Here is a 22,429-nt window from a genome sequence, read left to right on the forward strand (position 1 = left end):
TTTCCTTCAGATCAACTCTTCTGCATAGGATGTAATCAACCTGTATGCATCTTCCTCCACTCTTGTACGTAACCCTATGTTCCTCCCTCTTCCTAAAATATGTATTCACCACAGCCATGTCCATCCTTTTGGCAAAGTCCACTATCCTCTGACCTTCTTCATTCCTCTCCTTGACACCATACCTACCCATCACCTCCTCATCTCCACTGTTCTTTTCACCGACATACCCATTGAAATCTGCTCCAATCACCACTTTCTGTCCCTTGGGTACACTGTCCATCACTTCATCCAACTCACTCCAAAAATCTTCTTTCTCACCCATTGCACATCCAACTTGCGGTGCATATGCACTAACAACATTCATCATCACACCTCTAATTTCCAGTTTTATAATCATTACTCTGCCTGACACTTTTTCACCTCCAAAACACCCTTGACATACTGTTCCTTCAGAATAACCTCTACCCCATTTCTCCTCCCATCCACACCATGATAGAACAATTTGAATCTACCTCCAATCCACCTGGCCTTACTCCCCTTCCATTTAGTCTCTTGAACGCACAATATATCAACCTTCCTTTTCTCCATCATATCTGCTAACTCTCTCCCCTTACCAGTCATACTGCCAACATTCAAAGTTCCTACCCTCAGTTCCACTCTCTTTACTTTCCTCCTCTCCTCCTGCCTCCGGACACATCTCCCCCCTCTTCTTCTCTTTCTTTTTCTTCGGCCAACAGTAGCCCAATTTCCGCCAGAACCCTGTTGGCTAACAGTACTGGTGGCGGTCGTTGTTAACCCGGGGCTCGACCAATCCAGTACGGAAATTTGTATTGTTGTCCGCATATTGATTTAGCAAAATATTACACTGGATGCCCTTCCTGACATAACGCTCCCCGTTTATCTGGGCTTGGGACCGGCACGAAGAAACACACTGGTTTGTGCATCCTCTGTGGCTGGGTTACATCTTAACAATATGTACGAGCAAATAAAACACTTATCTTCTAGTTACATGAAATGCCAAATAGGCCTTAACAGCTGAGCAAGCATCATAGCACATCATTCCTTTTATGGGTCAAATATTCAGAAAGTCACTAGAAATGATTATCTGATGATTTATATTACCATTCTTTTTGGTGCATTAGACAAGGAAAAGTAAAATTATTATGATCCAGAACACTGAAGTACAATGTGCAATGACTTTTTGTATACTATATGTATTAAGATCTCTCAGTAACAAAAACAAAACAAAAACCATAATGCCCTTTTACTTTCTAGGTATTGTTAGCTTTTGGGTTTTATTGCAAAGTTTTCCTCTTGGATACCATAAATTCATATACTGTACTACAATGACTTCATATCTCCTAATAGTGATATCTTTCACTATGGACAAAACCAGAAGATGAGAGAACCATTGTTTTCCACATTATTATTTACTTTGACTTTAAATAATTGAGCTTGAAGGACTTCATTCAGCAGTAGCTTTTGGTCCAGGCAATGTGCCATATGTTTTCAGAAATTGCATAAAGTGTTGGAAACACTTTTTTAGCATCAAACATTTTGGATATATAGTAAGTAGTACTTCTTGGACACTATTACATGGGCAGGTAAATGCAATATGAAATACCTTCAGCTCTGTCAGCAGATCCGGCCCGAGTGAGCTTCAATGGTACTACCTCTTCAATTCCTCTTAGAGTGAGCAGAAACACAAATGAAGGCACAGACATGCATTCTCACAGATGCCTGAGGTTTTACAATACATTCTCATTTGTGATGTTCTGAGGTGATAGGTAGAAAAGGCTGTGCTCTGTGAAAAATAATTATTTTATTCATATCTAATACTTTGTTAAAGTGGGTAGTGGCAGACAGTCATAACAACCCAATGAGAACAGGCTGAATCACAACCAAAATGAGAATGTGTGGCTTGTACGCAGACTTTACAGCTACCTTCCATGTCATATAATTAACATGAGAAGCACACAAATCTTTGTTATACATTTTTTGTCGAATTAATAGCAATAGTTATCACAGACCATGCTTTATTTCTACAGGGGATCTTAACCTACAGATGTTTAAAAAGATATCTTGTGTACTGCTGCTTTTCCTTTGTTAGTTAGAATGAAAAAGAGGCGCACACATGCGCTAACGCAAGAAAAGGGCACTTGAGTCAATGAAGGGGAATGGGCGCTGCAGCCCCCAATCTGTGCACATTCCTAGGTTCCGCTGTAAGATAGACTCTTTTATTGCATACAATATTATCGTAATAACATCAATTTCAAAAGTATCTGTCATGAGCTAGCACTCCCAAGCACTATAGTTCCAAAGCACTTACAGTAGTTCCCACTTGAGAGAGATATCACCGTCAGACACCGGCTTGTAATCAGAGCAAACACCAAAACTTTAGAAAATAAAAAATGTTATTCTTCACAAAAAATTTTCCCATCACAACAAAGTTCCATGAAGCACAAAAGCAAAATAGAGTTGCCTGTAACACGAAGGCAAGTCCTAATGCAGATTCACAAAGCAAGCTCAAAAAATGGAGCAGAATGTCAAAAAATGAGAGCTCTAATAATTCACAAAAACCACAATAAACACAAGTACACACACCAACTCCCTAGTGTATTCACAATGAACCTCCAGGAACTGTGGAAAATCCTTGGGATTTTTAGGCTGAATAGCAGTTCCTGGTGGTGAGAGGCAGGTGGCTTTACCTTTTGGGGGACCACTCACAAAACACATGAAACATAACAAAGGTGGATTACATGCAGAGAAAAAATAAAAAAGATGCACATAATAAACATTAAAAGAATCAAAAATGAGCAAAACAGATATAAAATATCAATTTGAACCCCAGCGAAGGTAGGAACCCTGGATGAGACATAACAGTATAATTTATATAAAAGACATAAAAGACTGGGACTTCCATGTCTTGACTCAATACACCAGCGTTTCTCAACCTGAGTTTTCATAACAGTTTTAATAGCGCCCCCCTAACGTATTTTTGAAAGGAGCCCACTAATACCAATTTGTTCTTTTATAATTAATTATATATCATAGATGCATATTTTATTATACCTACTTAACTTTTATTGACATTTGTCTAACTCTATATTTATTTTTCTAGTATCAGAATGTAATTTAAGTTAATTTGTTTTGGTTTCAATAGATGTATTTTTAATATTTTCGATTCTTGTTTTCTTTTTTTCACATCTTCGCGCCCCCCTTTTTGTTACTTTGCGCCCCCCTAGGGTGGCCTGCCCCACAGTTTGAGAACCACTGCAATACACAGTGCTAGACTGAACTACATTAGCTTGCCTGCAGCTGTGTTTAAATGTAGCCAATGGCAGACTGTGATGATATTTTGGGCTGCACGTGTTTTCCTTGTGGGCTTGGTCCAGGTTTACTGAGTGAAAAAAAAAATTACTATTGGTTGAACGGATACACAGACTGATAATTATTTTGTTGTTATACCGGTAACGTTCATTTCATTATTGAGCATATAGTATTCTACCATTTGCACAAGGCCATATCATATATGGGATATTTTTTTAACAATAGACTGAAGTATAAAAAATTGCTGGACACTGCTTCTTTATGTCCCAAAAAGATTTCCATAGAACGCTGGAGCACACCAGATGCATATAACGTTCTTTCCTCATAGTATGTTGAATTCAGAAGACAGCCAAATAACAGAGTTGAGACCAGAACTTAACATGGATTCAAGAATGAAATTAAGCTAAAAAAAGTGTTAAGTATTGCTGTCTCTAATACAAAATTAGAATATAGGCAACCAATGCAAATGAAGACAATTTTTTACATCAAATTCTGTAATATAAATGTATAAACTCACAAATTAGTGGAAAGAATGCAGCCAGCACTGCCTTTATCCAGGACCTCATTGATGGTTGGACAAGTTAGAAGAGTCCTGCCAACCTGCGTCTTGGGGAGAATTTGCTAATTAATTTGAAAAGATTGTTGCACAGGATGTGTCTAATAATAAATGACTGACCTCAAGCACCTGATATCTTAGGACTGAACAGCAGAGAGGAAAATCGTCAGCATTGTGTTAACCATGAGACAGAAACAAAAAGAGGAAGTATTAGAGTGATGAGATACCGAGCAGATGCTGCTCTCTTTTGTCTCCTAATTTGAAGTCATCATAAACGTATGCTTTCTGACTACAAGGAAACAACAGAAGCAATGATTTTTTCTGGCCAGTCAAAACATAGGCAAAAACCAGTATAAAGTAGCTTCTCAGTAACTTTCAGCTTTGAAGGACTATTGATGTTCTTGAAAGTTCCAGTGTTGATCATCCTTATCTTTTAGGTCTGAGAGTATCATGCTGTGGAATCCCTTTAAATCCTATTAAGAACTGAATCATCACACAGTAATCAATTAATGGAGTTTTCTGGTTTGTTTAAGTGGAATAAATTTGAATTCTGTTGATTAGCAGCTTTGATCTTTAGATTAAATGTTTGCACCTGATTGATGCTAACCTTGCATGTTAGTATTATTAATAGGTTTTGCCTATAACAACAGATATACAGTACATGAATGATCATCCTGGTCAAACTCAGAAAATGAACGTTAAACTGGAAAAAAGATTAATGAATATCACAGATTTTCACATCAACAAGGCTCTTTGATATACCAGTATGTAATATCCAAAGAATAACAATCTCACGTAGAAAGCACAACTCCACTCTAAGCTTCACAACAACACCACAGACTTTAATAAGCGGCGAAATCAATTAACTGAATTAACTAAAAGTGTTTAGCATTTAGTTCATATTGCTAATGGTTTCAAAATGTCAGTCAGTCAACCTCCTAATTGTTTCTTTTGTCTTGAGATATGGTGTATATAAGAACTAGCCATGTGCGCCCAACTACGTTGCGCGTGTTAAAGTTGTCTATGAAGGGCTCCCTGTTTAAACGCGGCTGCCAGTCGTGAACTGGGCCCTTCGTCGCACAGCATTATGATTTTTTATAAGGGAAACAAAATTACAAAACAAAACCCTTGGACATTGATTCGATAGGAACGGCCTACTCGGAATCACTGTCCGAATAGTAATTATGTGGTGGTGGAGGAGCATTTCTGCTTCTCTCTGTTCATAGTCCGTCTTGTTTTCATGACGCTGCCGTTTCCTCTCACAATCTTTTCTGAACCTTTCTCCAGTCTCGCAGGTTGCTTTGTGGCAATCCAAAGAGTAAGGAAGAACCAATGCTTCTTTCTTGAGCTCCAAACGCCGACTGATGGAAAATCACAGAAGTGTGTCCGACTTATATACTTTGACTGCCAACTCCAAGAAGTGGGTGAACATTCGATTTGGACGAAGTGCTGCCAACGACGGTCGATAGAAACACAAAAAAACACAGTCTCGACAACGAAGCAGGTGTCGACGCCAGATCTAAGCACAAAGAGTGGTGTCGACACCAGATCTGAACACAAAGAGTGCTATCGACAGTGTTTGTAAACAAAAGTAACAACCAAGGTGTTGTGTATTCAGCCAGTACAAACAGCACGTAGTCTCCTTTAGTTCAATCCTCTTTAATCACCACACTCCAACCTCATCCAATGATCCTCCCCCTCACTTCCTCTCCTCCTCCATCACTACTGCCCTCTACTGAACACAGCAGGAACACCACACAAGGCATTGAAATCACGGACAAACAAAGATCAAGATCCAAATGAAGATTATATATAAAGGTAAAATTTTCATGAACCTGCAATAGGCACAACTAATAATATGAGGGTGCACTGCAGCTTTCTTGTGCATTTTTTTTTACAATTATAACTCTTTTCAAATGCAACTGAAACAAATAAACTGGCATATATTATTACATTGTTTTCTATTTATGCATGCATTAAATAAACACTCTCTGGGGTAATAAAAGTCAAGGCTGCAGATGGCTTTTCTCCTTTGCAAAACATTTTTGCACATTATATGACACACTGAAAAGAAAAGTAGTAAAATCACAATGATTAGCTGCTCAGGCAAAGGAGTAAAATGTTAGAATAGATAGATAGATAGATAGATAGATAGATAGATAGATAGATAGATAGATAGATAGATAGATAGATAGATAGATAGATAGATAGATAGATAGATAGATAGATAGATAGATAGATAGATAGATAGATAGATAGAACTTCCTTTGTCATCATTGAGGAATTTTGGTGTGTATATATACATACTTATGCAAATATATATATATAAAAAAAAGCCTGGAAAGCAATAGCAAGCAAGGCTACGACACGTGATCTTCTCAGAAGACATTTAAAAGACCCGGGAGTAGACAGAGACTTGCCATGGTGCGTCTCGCGGGGACCGTAAACATGAGACTTGGTGCCAAGACATTGCCCCAGGGCCATCTCGTGGGGACATGGAACATGAAATTCTAGCAAGACACGCCCTACTTACAAAAGATATTATATAAGAGTACACCCATCAAAAAAAAACTCAGTGGTTAAAAGCATGTAGTACACACAGATCATGTGCTCTCAGCACACATAAAGCGTATAAGGACAATACGGAGAATGGAGACCCAAAGGCATTGGAGAGAAAAAAAGGCAGATAAGAGATTATGAAAGCAGTGGAATTCGAAAGGCTCAAACAAACGATGGCGCGATACACATGCAGAGAAAGGTACAGAATATGAAAGCGGTAAAATTAGAAAGTATTGTAGCGTCCCAGCCAGGTTGAGGGCTTTTTGGTTTTAAGTGACAGTTAGGTCCGATTGAGGGAGGGCGGAGTACAGCAAGGAAGACTGATGGCGGGGTATTGATTGATGCGGTAAGGGGGGGCATTGGAGAGGGTGCTAGAAAGTTGTGTTTGGGGTTAGGAAGTCGGCGATTGTTCAAGTAAAAATTTTGTGACACTTTATCATATCTGTCGCTACAGTATCAAAGAAAAGATTACCGCAAACAAAAGGTGATTAATCATCAGAACCAGGTGTAATTGAAAAAATAGCAGGAAAAATCGAGGTCAGAAGAAAAGAGTAGACAACAAAGTCTTTTCGCATGCGCATCAATCAATGCACAAAACGTGGATTTACACAATAATGTACCATACCCTATGAGAATCTGTGGTCCCGGAACAGTTTAAGCAATGACAAGTTAAATTTCAAAGAATACACAATTCGGTCGGGTGTATATTGATGATCATGGAGAAGCGATGCAAATTTTAACAGGCAAAAAGAAAGGTAATGTATATATTCTGCGATTAACATTACACACCAAAGGAGATCGTGATATGCCATTTGTATTAAAATGTTTACAGTTTACCATGAGAATAGTTTTTGCTATGAAAATCAATAAATCACAGGTACAAACATTAGAAAAACTCTGATTATTTATTACAGAAACAGAAACAATATTCACTCACGGGCAGTTATACAGTATGTTACATTGTCACAATGTGTCTCCAAAAAATATTGCTTTTAATGAAGCTTTAAAGTAAAAGTGCAAATAATGAAATTAAAACAATTCCAAAGAAAAAAAAATTTAAATTGTATATCCGATTAACCAAACACAGGGGTTGGCGAGCGAAGCGAGCAGGGGGCAAAGCCCCCTAGTATATATACATATATATATATATACAGTTAGGTCCATAAATATTTGGACAGAGACAACTTTTTTTCTAATTTTGAAATAACGACGGACTTGCCCACACCTGCCCATGAAATAGCCTTTGAGTCAATTGTCCAATTACTTTTGCGCCCCTGAAATGAAGGGATTGTGTTAAAAAAATGCTTTAGTTGCCTCACATTTTTATGCAACTGTTTTGTTCACCCCACTGAATTAAAGCTGAAAGTCTGCACTTCAACTGCATCTGAGTTGTTTCATTTAAAATTCATTGTGGTAATGTACAGAACCAAAATTAGAAAAAAGTTGTCTCTGTCCAAATATTTATGGACCTGACTGTATATATAGTCACACACTCGCGCATAGGGGGCAGCCAACAGGCCTGACACAGCGTGAATACAACAACCAGGGGGATTTGATGTCTAGAGCTAATGCTTCACTCTCTTGTTCTCCAGGAAAAATGACGATTAGAAGACATACCTTCCAAAACTCCCATTGAAATCTATCCAAACCACAGTCCTCTTCCAGGTACCGAAGACAAGACTCCATTCCATGATCTCACTTCTGGCTCCCTCCAGATGACCTCACTTCCACCTTCATCTCATCTTATCCCTTCTGGCTCATCAATTATACATCAGTGTCACTTATCTCTGTCATTTGTCCACACAGGTGGCGCAGTGGTAGTGCTGCTGCTTTGCAGTAAGGAGACTGTGGAAGATTGTGGGTTTGCTTCCCGGTTCCTCCCTCCTTGTGGATAGCGCTTTGAGTACTGAGAAAAGTGCTATATAAAATGTAATGAATTATTATTATTTCCAGTCCGTCACATATAAAAGTCCTCTGTATCACACAAACAAATGTCTTATGGAAGTCTTTGTTATTGTTACAAGACAGCATCTTCATGACCTTCAGTATACGGGACTGGGTCCCAAACCGTCACGTGTCTCTTTGGTATTTTTCTGTCTTCACAGATTGGCGTAGCTGGCAGGATTGACGCTCGAACAATGTCTGAAGAGCAGGACCTGAACACTGTCCTAGGGTCCATCCTTATAGAACTCCAGCCGGTAAAAGTAGAAGCCGCGGAGACCCGAAACAAGCTCGCCTTAGCAGAGGCTCGGATCACAGCTGTAGAAGCGGTGAAAACAGAGGTAGCTCAGCCGCCACCTCCTCCATTAGTCCCACTGATGGAAAGTGACGACGTGGAGTCTTACTTATCAATATATGAGCGGACAGCAATCCAAAATCACTGGTTGAGGGCGGATTGGACTTACATACTTGCGCCGTACTTAAAGGGTCACGCACAGCAGGCCTATTATGACCTCCCTGAAAAAGATGCCGCTGACTACGATACCCTTAAAGGCGAGATCCATATGGCATCGCTTTGGGCCAGAGGGCGAGAGAATGGCACGTGTGGAAATTTGACCCCCAGAAGCCTGTGAGGGCTCAAGCTTTCGAGATCTGGGGAAAGCTAGGGTGCTGGTTACAAGGCAGGTGGTTGAACAGCTCGCCTGCAAAACACTAATAAATGCCATGCTGGAATACCTCACCCAGCAGGTCCGAAAACAAGCTTACTCAAATATGGATGCCCTGGTAGAAGTAGTGGAGCGACACCAAGCGGTTTCGCAGGATTGGGGGGGAACAGAACGATTGGCTTGTGGATCCCGGCAAGGATGTGTCTCAACCCCTGAGCCCATTCACTGCCCTGCAGAGCCTCTAGCCATACCAAAAGAAAAACCAACCACGATTCCCCGCTGTTTCAAGTGTGGAGAGTCGGGTTGTAGCGGGGCTACATAGTTAGTGTTGTTCAATGTCAGTTCTAAGTGCGTCTTGTTTCCATTGTCCCGTTTTCTGTTTGTGTGTGTATCAGGAAATGCCGTCCCCGTAAAGGGGGACGGATGATGGAAGAAGACCACAGCCTCTAACCTGGAAAACACCTGTTCTTAATTAATCAATTACAGCCATCATAAGGACTATTTAAGTAATTAGAAAGGAGAGAAGAGAAGAGAGAAGAAAGGAGACCATTCGTTTTCAACCACGTTTCAACTTACTTACTGTTTTTTCACATCGCGCCTTTGCACCAGTTTGTTTTTCATTTTGCCGGACTGCTTTCATCCTTCATCTGCTGAGACCCCGGGGTCGATTCGCCATCCACCATACGCCGAGGAATCACAGTGAGGTTGTTCCATTTGCTGGGAAAATCAAACGACTCATTTACCACTAGTTCAGTCATGTGCATTAAGGACAGTTTTTATAACCGGACTCAAGTTCACAATCATTCAGTATATCATTCATTTTTGTTATTCGTGTTTTGTGTTATATGTTACAGGGGCAAGGGAGGGTTTTGTTGTATTTATATATGGTGGTGTCTCATTGTTGATGTGGTGGAGGGATATTTATATTTATATATGTTTCTATTTTTGCATTTGTCTTGTGGTTTCATTTAATACATTTAATCAGTTTAATTTTACATACCTGCTTTTGCGTGCTTATATTTACACCGTCGATTGTGGGGGAAAAGTGTAACTTGTTAGAGGTACGGCTTGATAGTTTAGATTCATCTCAGTAAATTATCCAGGCCACAGGTCTTGGAGGTGTAGTTGCTGGCTGGGTATGGGGTCGGCCGTTACATAAGTGGTGCCCTCTCTGAGGAATTTTAATAAATACTATCGCTGTCTGCCTTTAAACATCCCATCCATCCATCTTCCAACCCACTGAATCCGAACACAGGGTCATGGGGGTCAGCTGGAGCCAATCCCAGCCAACACAGGGCGCAAGGCAGGGAACCAATCCTGGGCAGGGCGCCAACCCACCGCAGGCCTTTAAACATTTCCCCAATTAACATGTCTTTAGTGCGTGCTGAGTAGGACGACACCATTGCTTCGCCGCGGTGTGAGGAAGGAGTAGCCAGGGCACGGCACGTCACGGTCAGAGCGTGTTCAGCGGTGCAGGAGGTGGTGGAATCATTGCAGTCGCTGTACCTCGAAGATTACCATGGACCTGAGGAGGAATGCCTGGAAGATGTCTCGCCTCCGTGGGAAGATCTGGCGCAACAACTGACCCGGCTGGATGAGAAAGTCTGCGAGGTTGCTGAAAGTGCGCTCGGGCACGAAGATGCCTTGCGGGCTCGCATCAGCAGCTCCCAGGAGGAAATAAAAATACCTCAATGAGCAAGTTCAACTCCTGGGGTGGGAAATCGTGTTGTGCCTCCAGAGGCAAGATCAAAGCATGGCAAGAAACTCTTCAGGGGGAAGTCCGAAGGAGTCTCCAGAAGTTACCTCAGTCACCCTGTCATTCAACGCCGTACGGGTCTCGCGGGGGGGGGGAGAATACATCAATCGGCCCTCTGTTCCTGGGGTGCGCTTTTCCTTTCCCAAGTTGGGGGCTCCATATAACATCGATGATGTCCTCAACTTTGTGGAGGACGGGGAGGCGTATCTGGCTGTTAACCCTTTAACCCCAGAAGAGCTTATGGGGGTGATAGGGGCATCCCACTCGGGGCCAGTGCGGAGCTGGTGGCTGATGGCCAAGAAGAACATTAAAGACTGGGGATCCTTTCGTCGATCTTTCCTCGCGGCTTTTCTTCCGGAAGATTATGAATCCGAACTGGAGGACAAGCTGCGATCCATGGTGCAACTGCCTTCGCAATCCATCCGGGACTTCACCTATGAATATCGGGCTTTGTGTTTGAAGTGGCGGCCGGCTATGTCTGAAGAAGAGGTGGTCCGCCGCATCCTTAATGCCTGTAACCCATGGTTAGCTGGGGGTCTCAGGGGGGTGGTGGGGTCGGTGGAAGACCTGGTAAAGGTGGGTTCGCAAGTGGAATGGGACTGGGGAAACTCAAAAACGTACTGGAATAAAGTACAAGCCAGTACACGAGAAACCCAGCCCCTAAAACCCCAGTGAGCCAAACCTTGCCGGTCGGAAGCCGATCTCGCCATCATGCAAATGAGTACGTCCCTCCTGATCGTCCCAGTGAAGCTGCGGGGCTGGCAGGTGGATGCAGTGGTGGATACAGGGAGCCATCACACCTTAATCCGCTCAAGCATATTGAAGAAGATTAGTCGGCCGACAGACAACTTAACATCTGCCCCGTCTGTCCGATTTGTATTGGCAGATGGGAGTAAACACAGGGCCCTGAGGCAAGGTCCCCTTGAGGTACAGTGTACTCTCCACCACCTGGGAAATGGATACATATGTCCTGGATGACCGGCACCTGTCCGTCCCATTACTCCTTGGGCTGGACTCTTTAACCACCATGAGGATGACCATCCATCTCAGTCCCAGGGGGTATACGGTGCCAGGGGAAGGGGTATGCAAATTCATACATAAATCAAAAGAATATCTGGGCTCAGAATTCATTGGTTTCTACGCGGCAGTGAGGAGTGACGCAAGCACCTTGGCGGCAGGCCCTGAGGAGGAACAGCCCGAAGAGGTAAGGCCGGTGCTGAAGAAGTGGGCCGAGGTGTGGACTGAGAAATTAGGAGTCGCCCGTGTAGTTACCCACGTGATCCACACCTCGGACGAAATTCCAGTAAGGCACCGAGCATTCTGTGTTTCTCCACTGAAGAAGGGCATAATTAAAGAACACCTTGATCGAATGCTCGCCAAAGGAATAATCGAACCATCTTTCTCCTCCTGGGTGTCCCCTGTGGTCCTCGTGAAGAAGACAGATGACACTCATCGTTTTTGTGTGGACTACAGGGGGGTTAACGGAAAGACGAGCCTGGACGCATATCCCATGCCCCTGGTTCATGAGATTCTGGAGTCACTGCATGGAGCTGCAGTTTTCAGCACACTAGACCTCTGCAGTGGCTATTGGCAGGTGCCGATGGACGAGGGGAGTAAGAGGAAGACGGCAGTCATCACCCCTGAAGGCTTGTTCCAGTTCAAAGTCATGCCTTTTGGGCTTAAAAATGCTGGGGCCACCTTCCAGCGGCTCATGGAACAAGCCCTGAGGGGGTTGATAGGCAAGATCTGCTTTGTTTATATCGACGTCATTGTTTACTCCCCTTCTATTAAACAACATCTCCAGGACTTGGACACCATCTTCCAACGATTTCATCAAACACACCTTACGCTGAACACGAAGAAATGTACCTTCATTCAACCCCACATCCACTTCCTCGGGCACATTCTTTCATCTGAGGGGGTCGCTGTAGACCCCGAGAAGACCTTAGCCATCCGAGACTACCCCACGCCCACGGATTTGAAAATTTTACAACGTTTCCTTGGGTTAGTGGGGTGGTATCACAAGTTCATCCCCAGGATGGCTGATATAGTGGCTCCCTTGAACAACTTAAGAAAAAAAGATGTCCCGTGAGAGTGGACAACGGAGTGCCAGGACGCGGTCGAGCAACTAAAAAGCCATCTTCAAAAGCCACCCGTTCTGGCCCAGCCAGATCCGCAGCTCACTTTCCAGGTACAAACAGATGCCAGCCACACTCAGTACTCACTCAGAAAATCCACCAGGCTGAACATGTCATCGCTTACGCTTCTCGAGCATTGCACGGCGCTGAGCTGAATTATTCAACGGCTGAAAAAGAGTGTTTGGCTGTTGTGTGGGCTGTGGAAAAATGGAGACACTATCTGGAGGGGGTTGAATTTGAAGTGTACACCGACCATCACGCTCTGACCTGGGTATTTAATCACCCGAAGACCTCCTCCCGTCTAACCAGGTGGGTACTACGCCTCCAGAACTTTACTTTCAAGGTGACCTATCGGAAGGGCTGTGGCAATATCGTGCCTGATGCTCTGTCCAGGGTGTCAGAGCCACCGGGGATGGTGTGTTTGGCAGAGGCAAAGAAGATGGTCCTCCCTCTGCCAAGAAGCCTTGAAGACCTGGCTCAAGCACAAGCCACCAGTCCATTTTGCCAGAACATCAGGGAGGGACTGGAGCAGCAGCGTACTGACCGGGTACACTTCGTGAACCTCAAGGGGGTTCTGTATAGGACTACTCCATCCTCCCTTGGGGGTCTGCAACACCAACTAGTGGTCCCGGAAGAGCTCATCCCCGACTTTCTGAGTTACTATCATGACAGTCCTTTAGGTGGTCACCTTGGAAGGACAAAAACTTTATTGAAGACCCTGGGGGTTGCGTGGTGGCCGTCTGTCCGGAAAGATGTATGCCACCACATGATTAAGTGCTTAACCTGCCAGCAGCTCAAAAACCCACCTGGTAAACCGGCAGGATTTTTACAATCAACAATCGCTGATGGACCGGGGGAGACTTTGGGAGTTGACCTGATGGGGCCATTTCCTGTTGCCAGCTCGAGGAAAACCGTCCTGATGGTGGTGATCGATTATTTTTCGAAGTGGGTGGAGCTGTTTGCATTAACAGACGCAAAAACCAACAAGATATGCTCCACCCTGAGGAACGAAATCTTCACCCGCTGGGGGGTGTCAAAGAACATCATCTCAGACCGGGGTCCGCAGTTCACGAGCTCTGTATTAGATGAACTTTATGCAGCCTGGGGAGTGAAGAAAAACCTGACAACAGCTTACCATCCCCAGGCCAACATGACAGAGCGAGTGAACCGGACCCTGAAGAACATGATCGCCTCCTATGTGGGTGAACGCCATCAGGATTGGGATAAATGGCTCCCCGAGCTCCGGTTTGCCCTGAACACCGCTGTGCATGAAGCCACAGGTGAGACGCCTGCTTTGGTTGCGCTGGGCAGACAGCTAAAGGGCCCGCTTGACCGACTCCTTCCCAGAGCCCCTAGTCCAGAAACCACCAGCTACAATAACTTATTTAAAATGGAGGAATTACGGCGGAGAATCCAACAGAGGTTGGTGAGTCCAGACATGCTAAGTTGTACAATGCCCGGCGTAAGGAAGCGCACTTTCAGCCGGGTGATTTGGTCTGGATTAGAGCTCACCATCTATTGGATGCCAGCAAAAGGTTCTCCGCCAAGCTAGCGCCTAAATGGTTAGGTTCAGCCAAAATCGTATCTCAAACAGGTCCAGTCAACTTCAAGATCCAAAGGGGTATCGGCACTGACTCCAAGCTAGACACAATCCATGTGGCCAATCTCAAGCCGTACTTCGGCCCTCCCTTGTCCAAGGTTGGGGGGGGAATGTAGCGGGGCTACATAGTTAGTGTTGTTAAATGTCAGTTCTAAGTGCGTCTTCTTTCCATTGTCCTGTTTGCTGTTTATGTGTGTGTATCAGGAAATGCCGTCCCCGTAAAGGGGGATGGATGATGGAAGAAGACCACAGCCTCTAACCTGGAAAACACCTGTTCTTAATTAATCAATTACAGCCATCATAAGGACTATTTAAGTAATTAGAAAGGAGAGAAGAGAAGAGAGAAGAAAGGAGACCATTCGTTTTCAACCACGTTTCAACTTACTTACTGTTTTTTCACATCGCGCCTTTGCACCAGTTTGTTTTTCATTTTGCCGGACTGTCTTTCAACCTTCATCTGCTGAGACCCTGGGGTCGATTCGCCATCCACCATACGCCGAGGAATCACGGTGAGGTTGTTCCATTTGCCGGGAAAATCAAATGACTCATTTACCACTAGTTCAGTCATCTGTATTCAGGACAGTTTTTATAACCGGACTCAAGTTCACAATTATTCAGTATGTCATTCATTTTTGTTATTCGTGTTTTGTGTTATGTTACGGGGCAAGGGAGGATTTTGTTGTATTTATATATGGTGGTGTCTCATTGTTGATGTGGTGGAGGGATATTTATATTTATATATGTTTCTATTTTTGCATTTGTCTTGTGGTTTCATTTAATCAGTTTAATTTTACATACCTGCTTTTGCGTGCTTATATTTACACCGTCGATTCATCTCAGTAAATTATTGTGCTTTGTCAAATCCCTTATCGGATCCCTATACCAAAGTAATATTAGTTAATGGTCACTGGGTAATTGCTATGTTTGACTCCGGGAGTAACATTACCATTGTTGCTCACCGTTTTGTCTTACTGTGACAGTTCTCCAAGATAAAAACTAGTGTGACATGCATACATGGGGAGACCAGAAAATATAGGTCTGTCAAGTGCGTTATAATGTGGCAGGGTGAACCAAAAAAGCTATTGGTGGCAGTAATGGCTAACCCACCTTATCCTGTTATATTGGGGCGGGACTGGTCTCATAGTAAAAGCAGTATGGATAAAATCACTTTGGAGAATCGGTAGGGCCTAGAAAGAAAAACTTCTAACCGGGCTGCCCCAGGTTGTGTATACAGGTGAACTTTGATGACATCAATGGGGAAGTGACGACCCCGACGGCTAACCTCCAAGTGACCTTTGGGAAAGCCGACGCAGTTGAAACTCCACCCAGTGAGGGTGAGATTGACCCTCTCAGCACTTTACAATTCCAGTTTAAATGCACCCTGTCATTATTTAAGCATGAGCAGTAGAACAGTGATTCCCTTAAGTTTTACAGGATTCAATTGTCTTTGTAGATGGGCAGCCCACTCAAAATCCTGTTCCAGAAGGGCCTCACTTTGTTTTGAAAAATGATCTGTTATATCGAGTAGTGAAGCACGAGAGAGAGGAAAGGTCATTGTTGCTAGTACCATGAACTTTCTGGCGGGAAGTCTGTGAATTGGCACACGCCCACCTCTTAGGTGCCCATTTGGGCTCCAAAAAAACACTGGAGAGTATCAACCTCTGATTTTACTGGCCGGGAATCAATGAGGAGGTCCAACACTTTTGCACTTCCTGTCCAGAGTGTCAGTTTTGTCAGATTTACCGACGCAACCGTGCTCCTCTCGTTCTCCTTCCCCTTATAGGCATCCCTTTAGAAAGGATCGGTGTCAATCTGGTAGGCCCCATAGAACCCTCTGCAAAAGAACACAAATATATTTTAGTTATGGTACATTATGCTACTCGATTTCCAGAGGCCGTACCCTTGCGTGCGGCTACTTCAAAAAATATTGCAACTGAACTTGTAACCCTCTTTTCAAGAGTAGGAATCCGAAAGAGGTCCTTACAGACCAGGTTACTCCTTTTACAGCGGACACGTTCAGGGAGGTTGCTAAGTTACTCCACAACAAATATCTTAAGACGTCTGTCTACTACCAGCAGACAACGGTTTGGTTGAAAGATTTAATCAGATGCTTAAACAGATGCTCCACAGGTAGTCGGGGTGGACGGAAGGAACTGGGATCAGTTACTTCCCCTCGTACATTTTTCCTATCGGGAGGTACCACAGGCCTCTACGGGGTTTTCCCCTTTTGAACTATTATATGGACGACAACCCCAGGGCATTTTGGATATACTAAAAGAAGGCTGGGAAAGGGAGGCACTTCCCTCCACCAATGTACTAGATTATATCACACTGTTACGCGATAGATTTGCTAAGATTCGATCCACTTTAAAAGAACACATGGATAAGGCTCAATCCGCGCAGTCCCGGAATTATAACAGGAACTGCACCCTGCGTGAGTTCCTTCCCGGGGACAGCGTTATGGTTCTCGTTCCCACCTCTCACTCCAAATTGTTGGCCCATTGGCAAGGGCCTTACAACATTAAGGAAAGAAAGGGACTATTGGACTATTTGGTTAAACAACCAAATCATCGGCCAATGGAGTGCGTATATCACATCAATCTGTTAAAACCGTGGAAGGACAGGGATCCCGATCCCTCCTCTGGTCAACCGCGCTCCCTTTTTTCAAACAAAACGGTTCTTAATATCGGCTCCAATTTGACCCAACAACAAAGGCAGGAGCTGGAATCTGCTATCCTGTCCGTGCCAGAGGTGATGAATGAGACACCAGGGAGGACTGTGCTAATTGAGCATGACATAGTGACTGACCCAGGGGTGGTCATAGGGAACGCCCCTACTGCCTCCCAGAGGCAAAACGGGCTGAAGTTGAGCTGGAGATTAGGAGGATGCTGGATCTGGAGGAGAGTCACAGTCCCTGGTCCAGTCCCATCGTCCTCATCTTCAAACCCGATGGAAGTTGGAGGTTTTGTAACGACTTTCGTCGGCTCAATCAGGTCTCTAAGTTTAATGCGTATCCCATGCCTCGCATGAGTCCGCAAAAGATAAAAACACCTTTGGTACCCCCAGTGGACACTGGCAGCATAAGATCCTCTCATTTGGGTTGCACAGGGCCCCAGCTACGTTCCAGTGCCTGGTGGATAGAGTGTTGAAGCCCCACAATTCCTTTTGTGCTGCCTACTTGGAAGATTTAGTTATCTATTCCAGCATGTGGGATGAGCATGTATTGCACGTTTATACCGTCTAGCTGACACTAGCGAAAGCCGGCCTACATATCAATCCCAGGAAATGTTTCTTTGGATTAACCTAGGCTAAGTATTAAGGCTACCTGGTGGGCATGGGGACGGATAAACCACAGTGTTCTAAAGTTGATGTCATACTTAACTGGTCCTGTCCATTTACCAAGCAGCAAGTGCAGGCTTTCCCTGGCTTAGCGGGTTACTACTGCCGGTTTGTGTCTCGCTTCTCGGAAAAAGCTGTGCCTTTGAGTGATCTTACAAAGAGGAGAGCCCCTTTAAATGTGGTGTGGGATGATAAAACAGAGCAAGCATTCCGTGACTTGAAAAAGGCCCTTACTTCGGCACCCGTGTTGAAAACGCCTGATTTTTCCTGTCCTTTTATTCAACAGACTGATACTTAGACACAGGTCTCGGCGCTGTGTTGAGCCAAAGCTTCAAGGGTTTCGAAAACCCCATGATGTATCTGAGCCAGAAACTTCTAGACTGGGAGACCAGGTATGCAGCGGTATAACGGGAAGCACTGGCGATGTGCTGTTACCCATCTGCGGTACTATCTGTTAGGCCGGGAATTCACTTTGATCACTGACAATGTGGAATTACAGTGGATGGCCGTACATAAAGAATCGAATCCCTGGGTTACAAGATGGTTTTTAGACCTTCAGCCTTACAGGTTCAGGGTGGTTTATCGTCACAGCTCTCTCCAGGCTAACACTGATGCTCTTTCTCATATTTTCAACCTCTCGGTTCGGGTCGCCCGACCCAGTGGGTTTGGGCTGAAGAAGGGGTTATGTCACACACGTGTGAGTAGGGGGCAGCCAACGGGCCCAACGCAGCGTGAATACAACAACCAGGAGAATTTGATGTCTACCACTAATGCCTCTCTCTCTCTTGTTCTCCAGGAAAAACGACAATTAGAAGACGTACCTTCCAAAACTCCTATCGAAATCCTTCCAAACCACAGTCCTCTTCCGGGTTCCCAAAGACAAGACTCCATTCCATGATCTCACTTCCGGCGCCCTCCAGATGACCTCACTTCCGACTTCATCTCATCTTATCCCCTCTGGCTCATCAATTATACGTGAATGTCACTTATCTCTGTCATTTCCTGTCTGTCACATATAAAAGTCCTCTGTATCACACAAACAAATGTTTCATGGAAGTCTTTGTTATTCTTACAAGACAGCATCCTCACGACTTTCAGTATATGGGACTGGGTCCCAAACTTTCAAGTGTCTCTGGTATTTTTCAGTCTTCACAATATATTTACACCAAAATTCCTCGCTGGTGACAAAGACAGTTATATATATAGGGAAAAACACGTGTCGCATACTCTTTGCATTATTTGACAGTAAAACTATTTCAACCATTCTATGATCTGCTTCTCGCAACTGAAAGAGGGCACTGTGGCGGATGTTAGCCGATTTGCTGACCAACCACAAGCATTACCTGGTAGGTAATCACCCATACAATCAGATTGTGATTCAGACTACGAATGCCATGAATATATATATATATATATATATATATATATATATATATATATATATATATATATATTTGTCACACACGTGCACATGGGAGGCAGCTAAAGGGCTTGAGTGAAGGCAGTTCTGAGGCATGCCGGGATGTGGCAGAGTGCACTGACTCTTTTTCTCCCTTTCCTGTAGACCATTCCCAGCAGATTCCACCTGGCTCTCTTGATGCCACTTCCGGGACCGAGCCAATGGAAGGAGACCTTACCGGCTCCGGCCCCTGTGATGTCACGTCCAGGCTCGAACCAATGATTGAAGAACATGGGCCCGATCCTTATGACCTCACTTCCTGTCTTCCCCTTTAAAGCCTGCCCTTTTTCCCTTTTCCCTCAGTCTTGTTCTGGACTCAGTTGTATGCACATCAGTGCTGTTTATTTGATAAAAAAACGACTTTGCAGCCAGGATACCATATTATACGGGTGGCTGCCCCAAACCTTTATCTGTTTATGTCTCATTTTTGTGACAATATATATGTATACATGCATAATGTGGTCTGAACATACACCAGAATGAGTAAAAACAAATGAAACTAAAAACAAAACAAAACTTCAGATGTGATACTCTGTGTATGTTCCAACATCTTTTCTTGAATAGTATAAACCCCAAGTCCACTACTGACTTGCCTCCTCTGGGCTACTTAAAAAGCCATAGGGAGGGCCCAGCAGAAGTAGTGATGTCAGGGTAGCCCCAGCTTCCTGGGGCACCACCCAGAAAGAACAAGGAATAGAACCACAATTAAAATGACAGTACATAATTACAAACATAACAGAAAATACATAAAATATTAAAAATAACCATTCAAAAACAACAAAAATAACAATGAAACAATGAACAAACACAACAAACCTATGTCTGTAACACAACAATGGGTTATTAGGTGTAGATTGATGGGCAAAAAATGCAAATGCATCCATTTTAAATTAAATCTACAACAGGATAAAATGTGCAGAAAGCACAGGGGTCTGAATACTTTGTAAGCCCACTGTATTGAACCATATCTAAGGAGCACAGTGAAATTCTTCTTTGCATGTGGCAATCAACATGCAGCACATTGTCACCCTGCAGAAAGCCTTTAGATTCATTTTCAAGTACATCAGTTCCTTCTATAAGAGTTTTTTCATGATGTACCAATGTAAATTATCAAGCTTTTCTACCAAATCAACAATGATAAAGGTACTAAAAACAAGGTTTACATTAGCTGTGTTGAAAAACTTGTTAAGATTGAACATTATTTGAATAATGACTTTACAGTTGTTTTCATACTTTTTGCCTCTTTGTTATTCACGTAAGTCAGTTTTTAAATTGTTTTTTATTTCCAAGTATGCATCAGTTAACGACATAGCACATACCATGCCATGCTATTTAAGAACAAAGATTTGCATAAACTATCTGTACTTTATGGAGAAACTAATTTTAAATTATTAAAAGTAAATTATCTTGGTTTGCACTTCTGATAATGTTTCTGGTTTTGACCAGACAATGAAAATGTATCCTATTGGTCAATTTTTGCCTGTCTTGTGGTTCTGATTTCAGTGTTTATGTTCTCACTTCTGTCACCAGTGCAATAAAATAAATAAAATCACCAGCAACATGCTCTTTCTTCATGGAAAGGCATTCTCACTGGTCATGGTACTATATTGGTTGGTTTTAATTTTTATTTTAACATTTAATTACACTTTAATGTGTATAATACCCTTAAGTAAAATACCGTTGCAAACGTGGAATTGCCAAAAAATGAAATGTAATTTACCAAATTCATCTTGATTATCACTGAGAATACAAATGTAATGAATTATTCTATACAGTATGTAGCATTTCAGCTTAAGCCTAAATTGGACCCCGCCTGCATGTATGGCATACCCATAGTAAAACCCACCTGTACACGGGGAAGAGAAGCAAAGACCACACTGGCAGTGCCCAGGACTTTAGAGCTGTTAGAAAGTAGTGTTGTTTCCATTCTGTCATGCTGTTGTCACCACAGATCCATTGCTTTTTTTACTACAGAAATCAGAAATGAACCCTGGTTATCAGATGTCATTTCCTAGTGTGAAGGATTAGATTCTGCTCCAGTAGCCACTGCCTTTTGTTAGCCTGCTGAAACTACTCCTCCATTTCCTCATCCTTGCCACTCTGTGAATTTCCCTTGACAGCATGAAAGGTGATGCTCCTAACAGGACACCTATTTTAATATCTGGTGGTTGCAGAAGTAATTGAAGATTAAACTTCTACAACAGATCAATGGGGATCACATTTAAAGTGGTCATTCCTTCCTGCTCAGAGGAGCTTTTCACAAAGAAATTTTATATAACAGAGTCTGGAAAGTGTCTGTATGGTTACTATTAAAGGGTGGCCCATTAACCAAAAATCCATGACTCACCCTGCCACTGAATCTAGTAACATGGTTCAATACCAGCCAAAGTTACATGCAGCAACAGCTAGGGCACCGAATGTACTGTCCAACTTAATAAAAGGTAAGTGTCTGTGTGCCTGTGTATGTGAGTCCATCTGGTTGCTACAGGTATGTCTCTGTTATTCCAACAGGTAGTGCATTAAAAACATTTGGTGTAATGAAATACATTACATTTGCCATTCCAAAAAATGGTACATCATAAAGATTAATACTGCTTTTACGATTCCCATACCAAATGGCATAAAACAGGGACTTAGCTGGTCATCTGTTGGTTCAGTTCACATCTCATGTCTGTTTGGCTGCCATTTAGGAAAAAAGAATCAATTTAGAGGACTGAATCTTTAAAAAAGGAAGAAAATTAAAGTTAAAGGAAGTTAATTAGCAGCTAAAACTGTAAGTAATTCAAAAAAGGTTAAATTGAAAAACTGCAGCCATAGTAGCACTCCAAGACCGGGGATGACTGCGCTTTAAAACCACCACCACCACCGATTTTAAAGACGATGCAGTAGATTAATACCCTGAACCTGATAACAGAATATGCACTGAAATATGCATATTGAAATAATATGAAATAAGATCTCGTCACTACTTCCGTGATTGAACGCGATTTGTTGAACGGCTCGTGTCTCGGTGCTTCTCTCGAGATAGTTCTATGGAGAATATAAAGCTGTGAAGAGCGTTAGGCTGACCTACATCTCCGTAAGCC

The sequence above is a fragment of the Erpetoichthys calabaricus genome, chromosome 11, assembly GCF_900747795.2.
Source record: "Erpetoichthys calabaricus chromosome 11, fErpCal1.3, whole genome shotgun sequence".
NCBI classification, from domain to species: domain Eukaryota; kingdom Metazoa; phylum Chordata; class Cladistia; order Polypteriformes; family Polypteridae; genus Erpetoichthys; species Erpetoichthys calabaricus.